We start from the raw sequence: 12,288 nt of genomic DNA, 5'->3' as shown, positions 1-12,288 counted from the left end.
GGGCCTCTCACTGCTGTGGCCTCTCCCGTTGCGGAGCACAGGCTCCGGACGCGCAGGCTCAGCCGGCCATGGCTCACGGACCCAGCCGCTCTGCGGCATGTGGGATCTTCCCGGACCGGGCCACGAACCCGTGTCCCCTGCATCGGCAGGCGGACTCTCAACCACTGCGCCACCAGGGAAGCCCCCAACGTGTCTATTCTTAATGCTACTGAACTGTCACTTAAAATTGGCTAGGGTAATAAATTTTATGTTATGTATATTTTACTACAGTTAATGTTTTAAACTTTATGTGCATTGTCATTATATATCTCTAAAGATTCCATATACATAAGACAAATGCACGTAAGTTATATTAGTGGTTATGCTAAATGGCAAAAATTAGAGGAGATTTTTTATTTATTATCCAAATTATAGTGGAAAAATTTTGAAATAAAAAGTCACCAGTAAAAGTAAGAGCTTAGTCTGTGTGTAATTAGACCGGTAGACTCTGAGCCCCCAGGACTAATGATTTCTAGCCAGAGCAGCCTGTCGAGAACAGTCTAGAACTGAAATGGAACTTAGAGGCTCTTTGACAGTGGTTCTGTTATCACTCCAATTAAAGTGGCTGGAACACAGCATCCTCAGACAGATAGCTTTTTTCTGAAGACCAAATAACACGTGTAACCTAACTATACTTACATTTGGCTGCGGCTGGTGTGGCCTGCCAGAGTAGATGGTCCTGTGACTCTGACATGGAGGGTGCTTTTGTTTCTCCTTGTTTCCTCTTTCTCTTGCTGTACAAATATTTAACAATCAGTTCAGACTTCCTCTTATATCAAGAATATGTCAGCATTCCAGCCTCAGGCTGGAGAGGTTTGGTTCCTGTCACAGGCTTCTGAAAAGAAGGCCAGGGGATTTCTACTTTATGGCTATCATCTACATGGCACTGTGGGCCCTGTAAGAGGGATCTGTGTCTAAAAACCTGGGAACTGCTGTGTCTCGTAAACTGAGGAAAGAGCTTGTTTCAGATAAAGGGAAATAAAGTGCTTTAAAAAACAAACTCAAAATGAGCTGGAACTTCATTGAATGTATTGTAGAGCAGCGGTCCCCAACCTTTTTGGCACCAGGGACTGGTTTCATGGAAGACAATTTTTCCATGGACCAGGGGTGGGGTGGGAGGGGATGGTTCAGGCCGTAATGCCAGTGATGGGGAGCGATGGGGAGCCGCAGATGAAGCTTCGCTCGCTCGCCCGCCGCTCCTGCTTTGTGGCCCGGTTCCTAACAGGCCGCAGACCGGTACCGGTCCACAGCCCAGCGGTTGGGGACCCCTGTTGTAGAGAATTGGTGGCAAACTCAGCAATAAGTAAGTAGACTGGAGATGGGGTACCAGCATCCTTTTACCTCCCCACCGGCAAACCAGCATCTTTTTACCCTCAGGGATCTTGAGGAAATATAGACTTGCTTATGGAGGCAGCAGACTCAGAAACATTTGAAGCCAAAGAAGATACAGAATCTGCCCCTGAGAAGCCAGCTTCCTTATCCCTAGAGCCAGGTCCCTTCAAACTCAGTCTGGATTTCCTTTGGCTAGGGCCACCAAGGGGAGCCTGCAGCTGTCCCATTACAATGTAGAACTTGGTAGAAGGATGCCCATGGCGGGTAGGACTTGCCCATGGGGGACTCTTCTGGCGTGGTTTCTCACCTGCTACCTCAGTCTTCTTCTTTGATTCTTCAGTACGGACCTAAGCCTCATGTCCACATGCCTGGCTATCTGGAACTCTCTACCTACTATCAACACTCCTTCATCTTTTCTTCCCTTGTGAGGACTCTCCTTTCTAATTCTTTACTGCCTCTCATTATGTCATTTCAAAATCCTCCCTTAACTATCAAGTTTCAGCCTGGCCATCTTCCCCTGATCATCAGAGGGTACCATCTCTGCCTAGTTTGACTCAAGTCTGCTCCGCTCAGGACACACAGCCTCAGCTACATTTACCAGTCAGCATCCCCACCTCCTTTCCTTTAGTGCCAATTGCAACTATGCAGGGGGGACAAAAGGATTATTATGGGATCATAATCATCAGTGTGCAATTGTTGAAGCTTGTAAAGGACTATAGAATTTAAAGAATCTTTCATTCGATAAATAAAAATAGGGACTTCCCTGGTGGTCTAGTGGTTAAGACTCCAGGCTTCCAGTGCAGGGGGCCCAGGTTTGATCCCTGGTCAGGGAACTAGATCCCATTTGCCACAACGAAAAGCTCCCATGCCGGAACTAAAGATCCCACATGCCGCGATGAAGATCCCACCTGCTGCAACTAAGACCCCACGCAGCCAAATAAAGAGATAAATATTTTTAAAAAAGAAAGAAGGAAGGAAGGGAGGGAGGGAGGGAGGGAGGGAGAGGGGAAGAAAGAAGGAAAGGAAGGAAGGAAGGAAGGAAGGAAGAGAAAAGAAAGAAAAGAAAATGTTAAAAAAAAAAAAGAAGAACTCCAAACAAAACAAACAAAAAGAACAAGACTGGCCAAGAGCCAGATGCAGAGATATAATATTTTATGACACTTGTGACATTTTTCCTTGAATTAGAGTTATCTGCTTCTAGACTGTAAGCTACTCAAGAACAGGTTTTTATCTTAGTCATCTTTGTATTCCACACAGCACCTGGCATCTTGCCCAGCAGAGATGCTCTGTAACTATTTGTCATTGTTATTGATGATGATAATGAACATTCTTGCCTCTCTAAGCATTAAGACTGGCTGAGGTATTGGAAGCCCCCCGGAAGGAGACTTGTACTTTCCCAGAGCCTCAGTGCTTAAGAATGGGAATAAAGAAATTCAAACTTCCATTAGAAATTCAGCTCCCAAACCTACCCATCCCTGACTGTGTGAGCAGAATTCCACAGGCAGGACTGAGAGTTTTAAAATCTACCACTAACCCTTAGAATCTTAGCCTCAGTCATGGCTTCTTATTAACTTTAATTAATAGACTAGAATTGGAAAATCTACCATCCCACAAACCATTGATCAGACAGCCTGTGGAAATGTCCATGACTTTAGTGGGATATGAAAGGCCAATGGTAAATTCTCATAGGAACAAAGGCCATGTTTTCTATAAATATCTTTCTCTAAATACCAGGAAGCAGAGAAGAAGCACCTGAATTAGCAGGGTTTGGGTCCTGGTTCTGCCATTTACTAGTTGTGAGACTTTGGAGAAACCACCTAATTTTTCTGTGCCTCAACTTATAGAGTTTTAGTTAACTTTGCTAATTTATAGAGTTCCTGTGATGATTTAGTGAGAAAATTAACGACAAGCACTTAGAAGAACGCCTGTAACATCATAGCGCATAATATTAGATCCTACGCACTTATCAGAAAAACAGTAACACATTGACTCTGCTCTGACTGAATTCCTCTAATTGTTGGGGAAGTATCCAAACACTAAGTTCCCTAAAATAAATTCTTCTTCAGAATGTACTATCCGCCATGAACTGCTTCAGAGCTGTTACGTCTCGCTAACCATGAGAATTTACGCGTCTTGCTTAAGAAACACATAGGACATGCGATATTGCTCCTCTAATCCAAATTGGCCCCCAATTCTGTCTAACCAAAAAGATCTGCCTTCCTGTGGAGACTAATCTGACCTCGGTAAATCCTAGCTGACCTTTCTCTTACCAGTTAGACAATGTAGCATGTCATCCATGCTGTTTTACATATTCTCTCTGTCAAATCATATGTGTTAATCTTGTCTCTACAATTTAGCCTTTAGCTCCTTAGCAACATACTTTACAGTAATGTCACCTTTGCTTTAAAGATGTGACACAGGCCCAGAGACACTGTCTGCCTGAAGACACAGAGCTCGGCCCAATGTACTTACTACTTGAGAGCAAGAACATGCCCTCTAGTTCTTCTGAGGTTTTCCAGTGCCTAGCACGATGCTGAGTGCATTATCAGTGCTCATTCAATATGCATTTCTTTTTTTTTTTTAATTTATTTTCGGCTGTGTTGGGTCTTCATTGCTGTTCACAGGCTTTCTCTAGTTGTGGCGAGTGGGGGCTACTCTTTGTTGCAGTGCGCGGGCTTCTCACTGAGGTGGCTTCTCTTGTGGAGCACAGGCGCTAGGCCTGTGGACTTCAGTAGTTGCAGCACGCGGGCTCAGGAGTTGCAGCACGCAGGCTCTAGGGCACCAGGGCTTCAGTAGTTGTGGTGCGCGGGCTCAGTAGTTGTGGCTCGTGGGCTCTAGAGCGCAGGCTTAGTAGTTGTGGTGCACAGGCTAAGTTGCCCTGTGGCATGTGGAATCTTCCCGGACCAGGGCTTGAACCCATGTCCTCTGAGTTGGCAGGCGGATTCTTAACCACCGCGCCACCAGGGAAGTCCCAATATGTATTTCTTGGTAAAAAATGTCATTCAAGCTTTCACTGCATCTTCCCAATGAGTACATCCTAAGTAAGCAAGGAAATAAGGCCCTTTTCTGGCAATGGTCTGACTGATGTTGAGACAGTACAGGCACATTGCCATGACACGTTAAGGAAAAGTGGAAATGATCCAAATTAGAATAAATCCTTAGAACTTTTCCTGAGAATCCCAGATGTTCCAAGTCCACCTTGTCCCCAGGTCATCTTTGCAGCTAAAGAGGGGCCTTCAGACACCAGGTCAGAGCTCAGGTCTTGGATTCTCATTTCAGATCATCAGAAGCCCCCACCTGTCTTGAAAATAATTTGGTCTTCTAAAGTTCCCCTACATGGGGATAGAACAGCCCATCTGTAAGTAGCCTGCGTCAGGGAGAATCTTCCAGACTTATCCTAATGTGTACACAGGTGACAGAACCAGAACTGGGCAGCTAAGGAGGCTATGGAGCAAAAAAAAGCATGGTCTCGGGCTTCCCTTGGTGGCTCAGTGGTTGAGAGTCCGCCTGCCGATGCAGGGGACATGGGTTCATGCCCCGGTCCGGGAAGATCCCACATGCCGCGTAGCGGCTGGGTCCATGAGCCATGGCCGCTGAGCCTGCGCGCCCGGAGCCTGTGCTCCACAACGGGAGAGGCCACAACAGTGAGAGGCCCGCGTACTGCAAAAAAAAAAAAAAAAAAGCATGGTCTAAAGTCTAGGTAGGTTCGATTGTCTTCCTAGTCCTGCTACTGCCTTGCTTCTGGAACTTGGGAAATCACTTTCCCAGAGCTTCGGTTCCCTCATTTGTAAATTGGAGAGTTAGGTCTAGTTGATTCCCAAGGTCTATTCCAAGTCTAACAATCATAAACTAGTCTTAGAGGTAAAACAAAGAGTTCTCATCGAATGTTGACTCTGTGTCATCCTTCACTACTTTCTTTGCCGCAAATCCTTCCAGGTCTCTGCAATACAGAACTTTTCATTTGCCTGACCACATGCTTACTTTACCACTAGTTGAAACTGCTGTCTGTTAAAAAGAAAACTGTAACATTTTAAACAGAAGTACCTTAATATTCCTAATTTTATTTCTGACTAAAAAGTGTAATGTAGGATCATACCAATAAAATGACAAATATAAAGAATGCAAAACATCCCATAACTCAGAGGTAGATACTGGTAATATCTATATATGTTTCTGTCCAATAATTTCTCTAAGGGTATATGTATACCTATAGATAATAGAGATTATACTGCGTATGACATTTCCTATAGAATTTCTACTCAATACTGTATTGTGAAAACTTTTTCCATGTTTGAGATATTTTTCTGTCTGTCCTAAAGTCTGAGTAATATTTCAACAAATAAATGCATCAGCATTTATCCAACTGATTCATTTTGTCTGGAACATTTGGGATGAGAAAGGGCTATCTTGATCTGGCAACAAAAGAAAGTCTTTGACAAAGGGCACCCGGAGTTTCAAGACACTTTTTCCCACTACCAGAGAATGATACAGCCAGCACCTGGTAAGGGAACTTCCAGCCACTGGCCTCTTCTTGGGTTTATATGCTTCAACATTGCACTGTTCACACTTAAGCAGTCTTGTTCTGATCATAGGGGGCCCTCTGCTGTCCCCTTTCTTTCCACAACACATTAGTGACCCTAGTGACAATGAAAGTAACATGAAATAGAACAAGAGATCTCAGTTTTCAGGAGGTCAAAGTATAGTTTCCAGCCTATAAAGCCCACTCTGCATCTGATGGTCAGAATTAGAAAATACCCAACACAGAAAGAGAAATATATATATATATATATATATATATGAATTAATTAGCTCGCTTTCCCATCTCATGCTGAAATTTTTATGTTGATTATCTTACACTGGTTTATGCCTTGTTACATGGAAATGTACAGACCTAGTGATTTGATTTGCTGTGGTTTGTCTTCATAATGTTTTCCTTGATGAGGATTTTCCAGCAAATGAAGAAAGACATTATATGGGAAAAATTAGGTCACTGGCATGAGCTTTTCTTCCCCTGCCCTTCTATAATTTTCTTCCTCTTAATCATTTGTGAAAAAGAGTAAGTGTTTGCATTTCTGTTTGCACTGTTGATTTCTGGAAGCCTTCTTTTAAATTCTTGAGAACTATGGCAAGAAATCTTCCCAAATGACATATGGAGACTCAGAGACAAAAGGAATTGGGGATTGGCTCCGGGTCACACTGTGCTTATGTGGACAGTCAACACTGAGACTGGGGCTGGTGACTCTGAGTCTCATGTTCCAACCACATTCCCTGCTGCTGAGGCCGGCTGGTCTTGCATTCTTTGGGATAAAGTAAGGATAGGATTTCAACAAATAATAAGAGGACAGTAACCAGTACACAAACTGATAGGGTGAGTGTTCCTTAGGAAAAACCCTCCATAGAGAAGTATAAAATTAGTGGAGAACTGTTCATCCTTAGGAAAGGAGAACCCCATTTGCATTCATCTACTAGATATTCATTATGTATTATGTGCAAGTTACCTTGCTAAGTACTATAAACAGAAGACACAAGATAATTATAAGATATAGTCCCTGTTACTTCCCTGTTAGCGTAGTGGTTAGGAATCTGCCTGCCAATGCAGGGGACACAGGTTCGAGCCCTGGTCCAAGAAGATCCCACATGCCACAGAGCAACTAAGCCCATGTGCCACAACTACTGAGCCTGCGTTCTAGAGCCCGCACGCCGCAACCACTGAGCCCACGCACCGCAACTACTGAAGCCCACACACCTAGAGCCCGTGCTCCACAGCCAAAGAAGCCACTGCAACGAGAAGCCCGTGCACCACAATGAGGAGTAGCCCCCGCTCGCCGCAACTATAGAAAGCCCATGCGCAGCAACAAAGACGCAACACAGCCAAAAAAAAAAAAAAAAAAAAAAAGATATAGTCCCTGCTTAATACAATCTAGTCAGGTAGCTATGCCATTTATAAAGCTCTTAGAAAAGAGCCTGACACATAGTAATTAATATGTACATGATTGATCAAAGTATACAATAACAATGCTAGTTAAAACATATTTAGCCCTTGCTATTTGCCAAACACTTTGCAGTAATCTCTTTTAATGCTTAGAACAAGCTTATAAAGAAGGTAGTATTATGACCCTCAGTTTGCAAATGTGACCTAGAGACAACAAACAAATAAATTTTTGTTCCAGATCATAGAACTAAGAAAACCAGAACTTCAACTAAGTTGTCTGGCTCCAGAGCCTCTTAAACATAATACTGTATTCTACCCCCTCCCCCAGGTGATGCTCTCTGTGTGAGCGTATGAGACTGGACATTTAACATTCTAGAACGAAAAATTAGGGGGCACCCCCCCACCACAAAGCCCCGCAATATCAATTATTTATATCACTGCACTGTCTTCTGATTATTAGCAGCGTACAAAAGTGTTGCAATTGGTCTATATCTGTTTTAGCTCTTTTCACTCTCTATTATTTTATATAAATAGTTCCATACACTTAAATTCCGCTAGCTTACACATCATATGCATGCCAGTAGCCATTAAATATAGAATCCTTGTCTAGTTCATTATTGCTAGATATTTAGGTTGCTACTTCATTTTCACTATGATGAATAACCATATTGCCATAACAAGCTATAAACATATTCCTTTGGTTAATAAGCCCATTATTGAGATTGCTCAAACAAATTATTGGATCAAACACTATGAACAGTGTTGTAATCCCCGACCCACAGCAGGTTGCTCTGCAGAAGGACTGGCCAGTTTACAAAGCCAGGAGAAACGTGTTGGTGCATCCCTTAGTCCCTAATCCTGCCAGTGCTTAAAAAAAGAATCACTGGGTTAGTTTTGCTAATTTAACAAATACAGTAGAACCTCACGCTGTTCCAGTTTGAATTTCTTCATTATTAGGGAAACTGTTCCATAATTTCCTACCTATATTTTTCTATGTGTAGAATATTTGTTTTACCCTTTGTCTTTCTTATAAATTAAGGAAATACTTTTTTTAAAACCATGAGGAACAGTGTATAAATATTAATCCTCTAAATAACTGAGAAATTCTCATATTCAGTTTCACTTGATTAATAGCTTTGAATTACCTCAACTGTATACAGATACCATCATAGGACCCTAAGACACTATAAAATAAAAATAACAGTAATTGTCTAAAAAGTTGGAGATGGTGCCAAGTAATAGTAGATATCTGACGGTACCATATAGAAATATGATTCTATAAATGGAAATACTACTTTTCCAATTACTCAATGATGCTCAGCTATTTTGTTTTCTTTAAGTTTCAGGCTCCTGTGAGAATCTGACAAAAACCTACGGGTCATCTCCATAAAAGATACCCATATGCATACATTTTGCACAAGGTCTCATAGATTTCCATGGGTCCCCAGTTAATGATCCCGTTACAGCAGTGTTATCTCTATCATTTTTTTCTTCAAAATATTTCTCCTAACTACCCTCTTCTCTACATCCCATTGCTGATCCCCTTGGTCTGTATCTGGTTTACAGAGAGGAACGGCACGAGAAAAAAATATAAATGGACACTTACCGTTGCTCTCATTACAGTGATGAGATCCGTGGTGGAGTTAAGGCCAGCGTGCTGTGGAGGTGTGCTGGAGGAGAGCCATCACTCTACTTCGAGTCATCACTGCTTACCCCAGACAATTACAACGCTTCCTAATTGGTTGCAATCTCTCCTTTGCCTTCTGCCCCAATTCAATTTTTTTTTTTTTTTTTTTTTTTTGCGGTACGCGGGCCTCTCACTGCTGTGGCCTCTCCCGTTGAGGAGCACAGGCTCCGGACGCGCAGGCTCGGCGGCCATGGCTCACGGGCCCAGCCGCTCCGCGGCACGTGGGATCTTCCCAGACCAGGGCACGAACCCGTGTCCCCTGCGTCGGCAGGCGGACCCTCAACCTCTGCGCCACCAGGGAAGCCCCCCAATTCACTTTTTGCTTAGCAGAACAAGATGTCTTTTTAAAGCCTAACCAGATCACATTATCCCTTCGTAAAATTCTCTAATCACACTAAGAATAAAATTCAAACCCCTAGCCACAGTTTCCAAGGCTCTATCTGACCTGGCCCAGTCCTTCTCCTATTGTCCTCTGCTAAGCTGAATCCATCCTAGTCCCGCTTTCCTTTCGCCTCAGGACTTTTCCACTTTTCTCTCTACCTGAATCACATGTCTCCTGGAGCTTCCATGACTTTCTTTCTCTCTTCATTTAGATCTCAGATGGCTGAGAGGAGCATTCCCTGACCACACTATCTAAAATCTTCTCTCCACCCTGATCATTCTTTTACCGTTCACTCTGTTTTATAATTTTTCATCCAATTTGTCACTACCAGGCACTTTATTAATAAACCATTTGTTTTCTGACTTTTCCACTCTTATAAGTGCCATGAGGACAAGGACTTTGTTTAGGTATTGGTGTATATCTAGGACTCACAACAGTACCCAGTGCACACAATAAGTTGCTCCAATATTTATTAAATAAATGTTGGGACTAATACTTTGTTTATGCACTACAGACCATAACTGATTCCTGCTCACAGAGTAAAAAGTTAAAGAAAACTTTTTTTTGCGGTACACGGGCCTCTCACTGTTCTGGCCTCTCCCGTTGCCAACGGAGCACAGGCTCCGGACGCGCAGGCCCAGCGGCCATGGCTCACGGGCCCAGCCGCTCCGTGGCATGTGGGATCGTCCTGGACCGGGGCACGAACCCTCATCCCCTGCATCGGCAGGCGGACCCCCAACCACTGCGCCACCAGGGAAGCCCCAAAGAAAACTTTTTAAAAAGTAAAAATCTTGAACTACTCTTAAAATAAAAGGATAAAAGGTGTAGTGATAGCTAACAGTCTGGTATTCATATCTGAAACTTACCTACTATTGGAAAAATTAGCATGAGAAGGCCAGATCTGAAATTTTTATAAAAAAGAAAGCTATCATACCTTGTATTTGAAAAAAAAAATCAGTGCAAACACATATTAAAGGATTAAAACTACATAGAAAGGTTATTAGGTTAAAAGTAGAATTCACTCTCATATTCATATTCATACATATATATACTTAAAATGTATACAAATTAATCTATTCTACATACTATTTTGTAATTGCTTTTAAATTGCTTTTTTTTTAAATTGCAATTCCTTTAGAAAACTTATCTTGGAGAATTTTTAAAATTACATCACTTAAGGCTAAACTAATTCTTCAAAGGTTGAGGAATACATTTGACTAGATAGGCCATAACTTATGAATAGGCATTTAATTTAGATTATTTCTACAGTTTTTCTATTTCAAAAATGTTTCAATAAATATCTCTGTATGTATACATGTATAAATACAGATTAATATAGATCATATATATTATATATAATAATATATAATGTGATATCTAATGTATCATACATAATTGAACATATTTGTCAGATATACACATATATGTATATATGTAATTTTCCTGAGGATAAAGCAAGTTCCTAGGAATAAAATATTTGAATCTGATACCATCAAATTGCTCTTCTAGACACCAATTATGCTTTTAGCAATAAAATTTGAAAATTCTTGTTTTCTTATACTCTTGACAACTTCTTTTTGGGGGTGGTGAAGTAGAAAAGGATAGCTTTATTGCTTTACCAGGCAAAGGAGGACACAGCAGGCTCCTGCCTCGAAAAACTACGTGTCCCTACTCTTGACAACTTTGGACATTAGTTAAAAATTATAGCCAATCCCATGAATTAAAACAAAATGGCACCTCATATTATTTTGCCTTTTTTTAAAAATTATAAGACATACTAAATGATGCTAAATCTCACTCAAAATTAAGGAGTACTTGCTTCAGTGGTTTGGTTCAAAAGGGCTATGCGTATATATAACAAAGGGCATGGAGATGAGATGCCCCTAAAGTAGAGTTTAAATAATTAAGTAATGATCACTTCATTTGTAATATGACACCATCATATACAGTTCAACCCCTACAATTTTCACCTATGTAAGAAAGCTTATTGTTTTCCATTAAGCATATATCTTCCCATTATATCACAATGGTCTTCTAATGGCCAAATAAAATGGGTACGTGTAGTACTCCTATTACTTCCCTTCTCGTCAGTTTTTGGCATTAACAGTACAGTAATCCCTCTTTAAGATTTTCTCTTCTTTTTGCTTCTAGAACATGTGCTCTGCGTTCTCTCCAACTCTAGTATCACTCCAAGTTTGATTTGATTACAAGATACTCTTCCTTGGTACATCCCCTCACCTTAGTGATCTCTTAAAAGTTGGCCTTTAGTATCTTCCACAATACATCACACACTCTCTGGCTTATCTCTTCTATTTTCATATTACTAACATGGTGATAAGTTATAAATTTTGATCTTGATTTGGCCCAGATAGCTTCTCCTGGGATAGTTACCTATTTAGTTGAATAGAAATCTCATTCTGAATATTCCACAGGAAACTTAACACATCCCCAGACAATTAGCTTTTCTCTTTTCCTCCTCTACCACCAGCAAAATTCCTCACTTCCTTCTCTGTGTTCTACCCGGTAAACAACAACACAATCAACCAATCACTCAGGACCCAAGCCTGGATTGACACCTTCCACAGCCAGCTAATCATTTTTGCATCGGTTCTATCCCTCAAATAGTTTTCAAACACATCCCACTTTGTCTTTCACACTACTACCACCACCCTAAAACAGTCCAATATATGTTTTTTGAATGGACACATGAGTGAATGTATTGGAAAGGAAGATGATAAAGTGAGAGAAATGATGGCACACGGTTCCCCATGTTAATATCCACTAGAAGAGGTTTTAGATTCTGTCTTTCAAAGTGTTTTTTTAGAACTTGAGTTCTCTTCATTCAATGTCATGAAATGCCGTTGAAGTTTTCATGCACGAAGTTGCTTTCCTTCCCTCTCCCTCCTTTCTTCTCCT

Source organism: Delphinapterus leucas, chromosome 6 (assembly GCF_059928025.1).
Source record: "Delphinapterus leucas isolate spDelLeu-1000000601 "Yukka" chromosome 6, BTC_Dleu_Yukka2, whole genome shotgun sequence".
Taxonomy (NCBI): domain Eukaryota; kingdom Metazoa; phylum Chordata; class Mammalia; order Artiodactyla; family Monodontidae; genus Delphinapterus; species Delphinapterus leucas.
The sequence above is the reverse complement of the archived record's forward strand: the minus strand, read 5'-3'. Positions refer to the sequence as shown.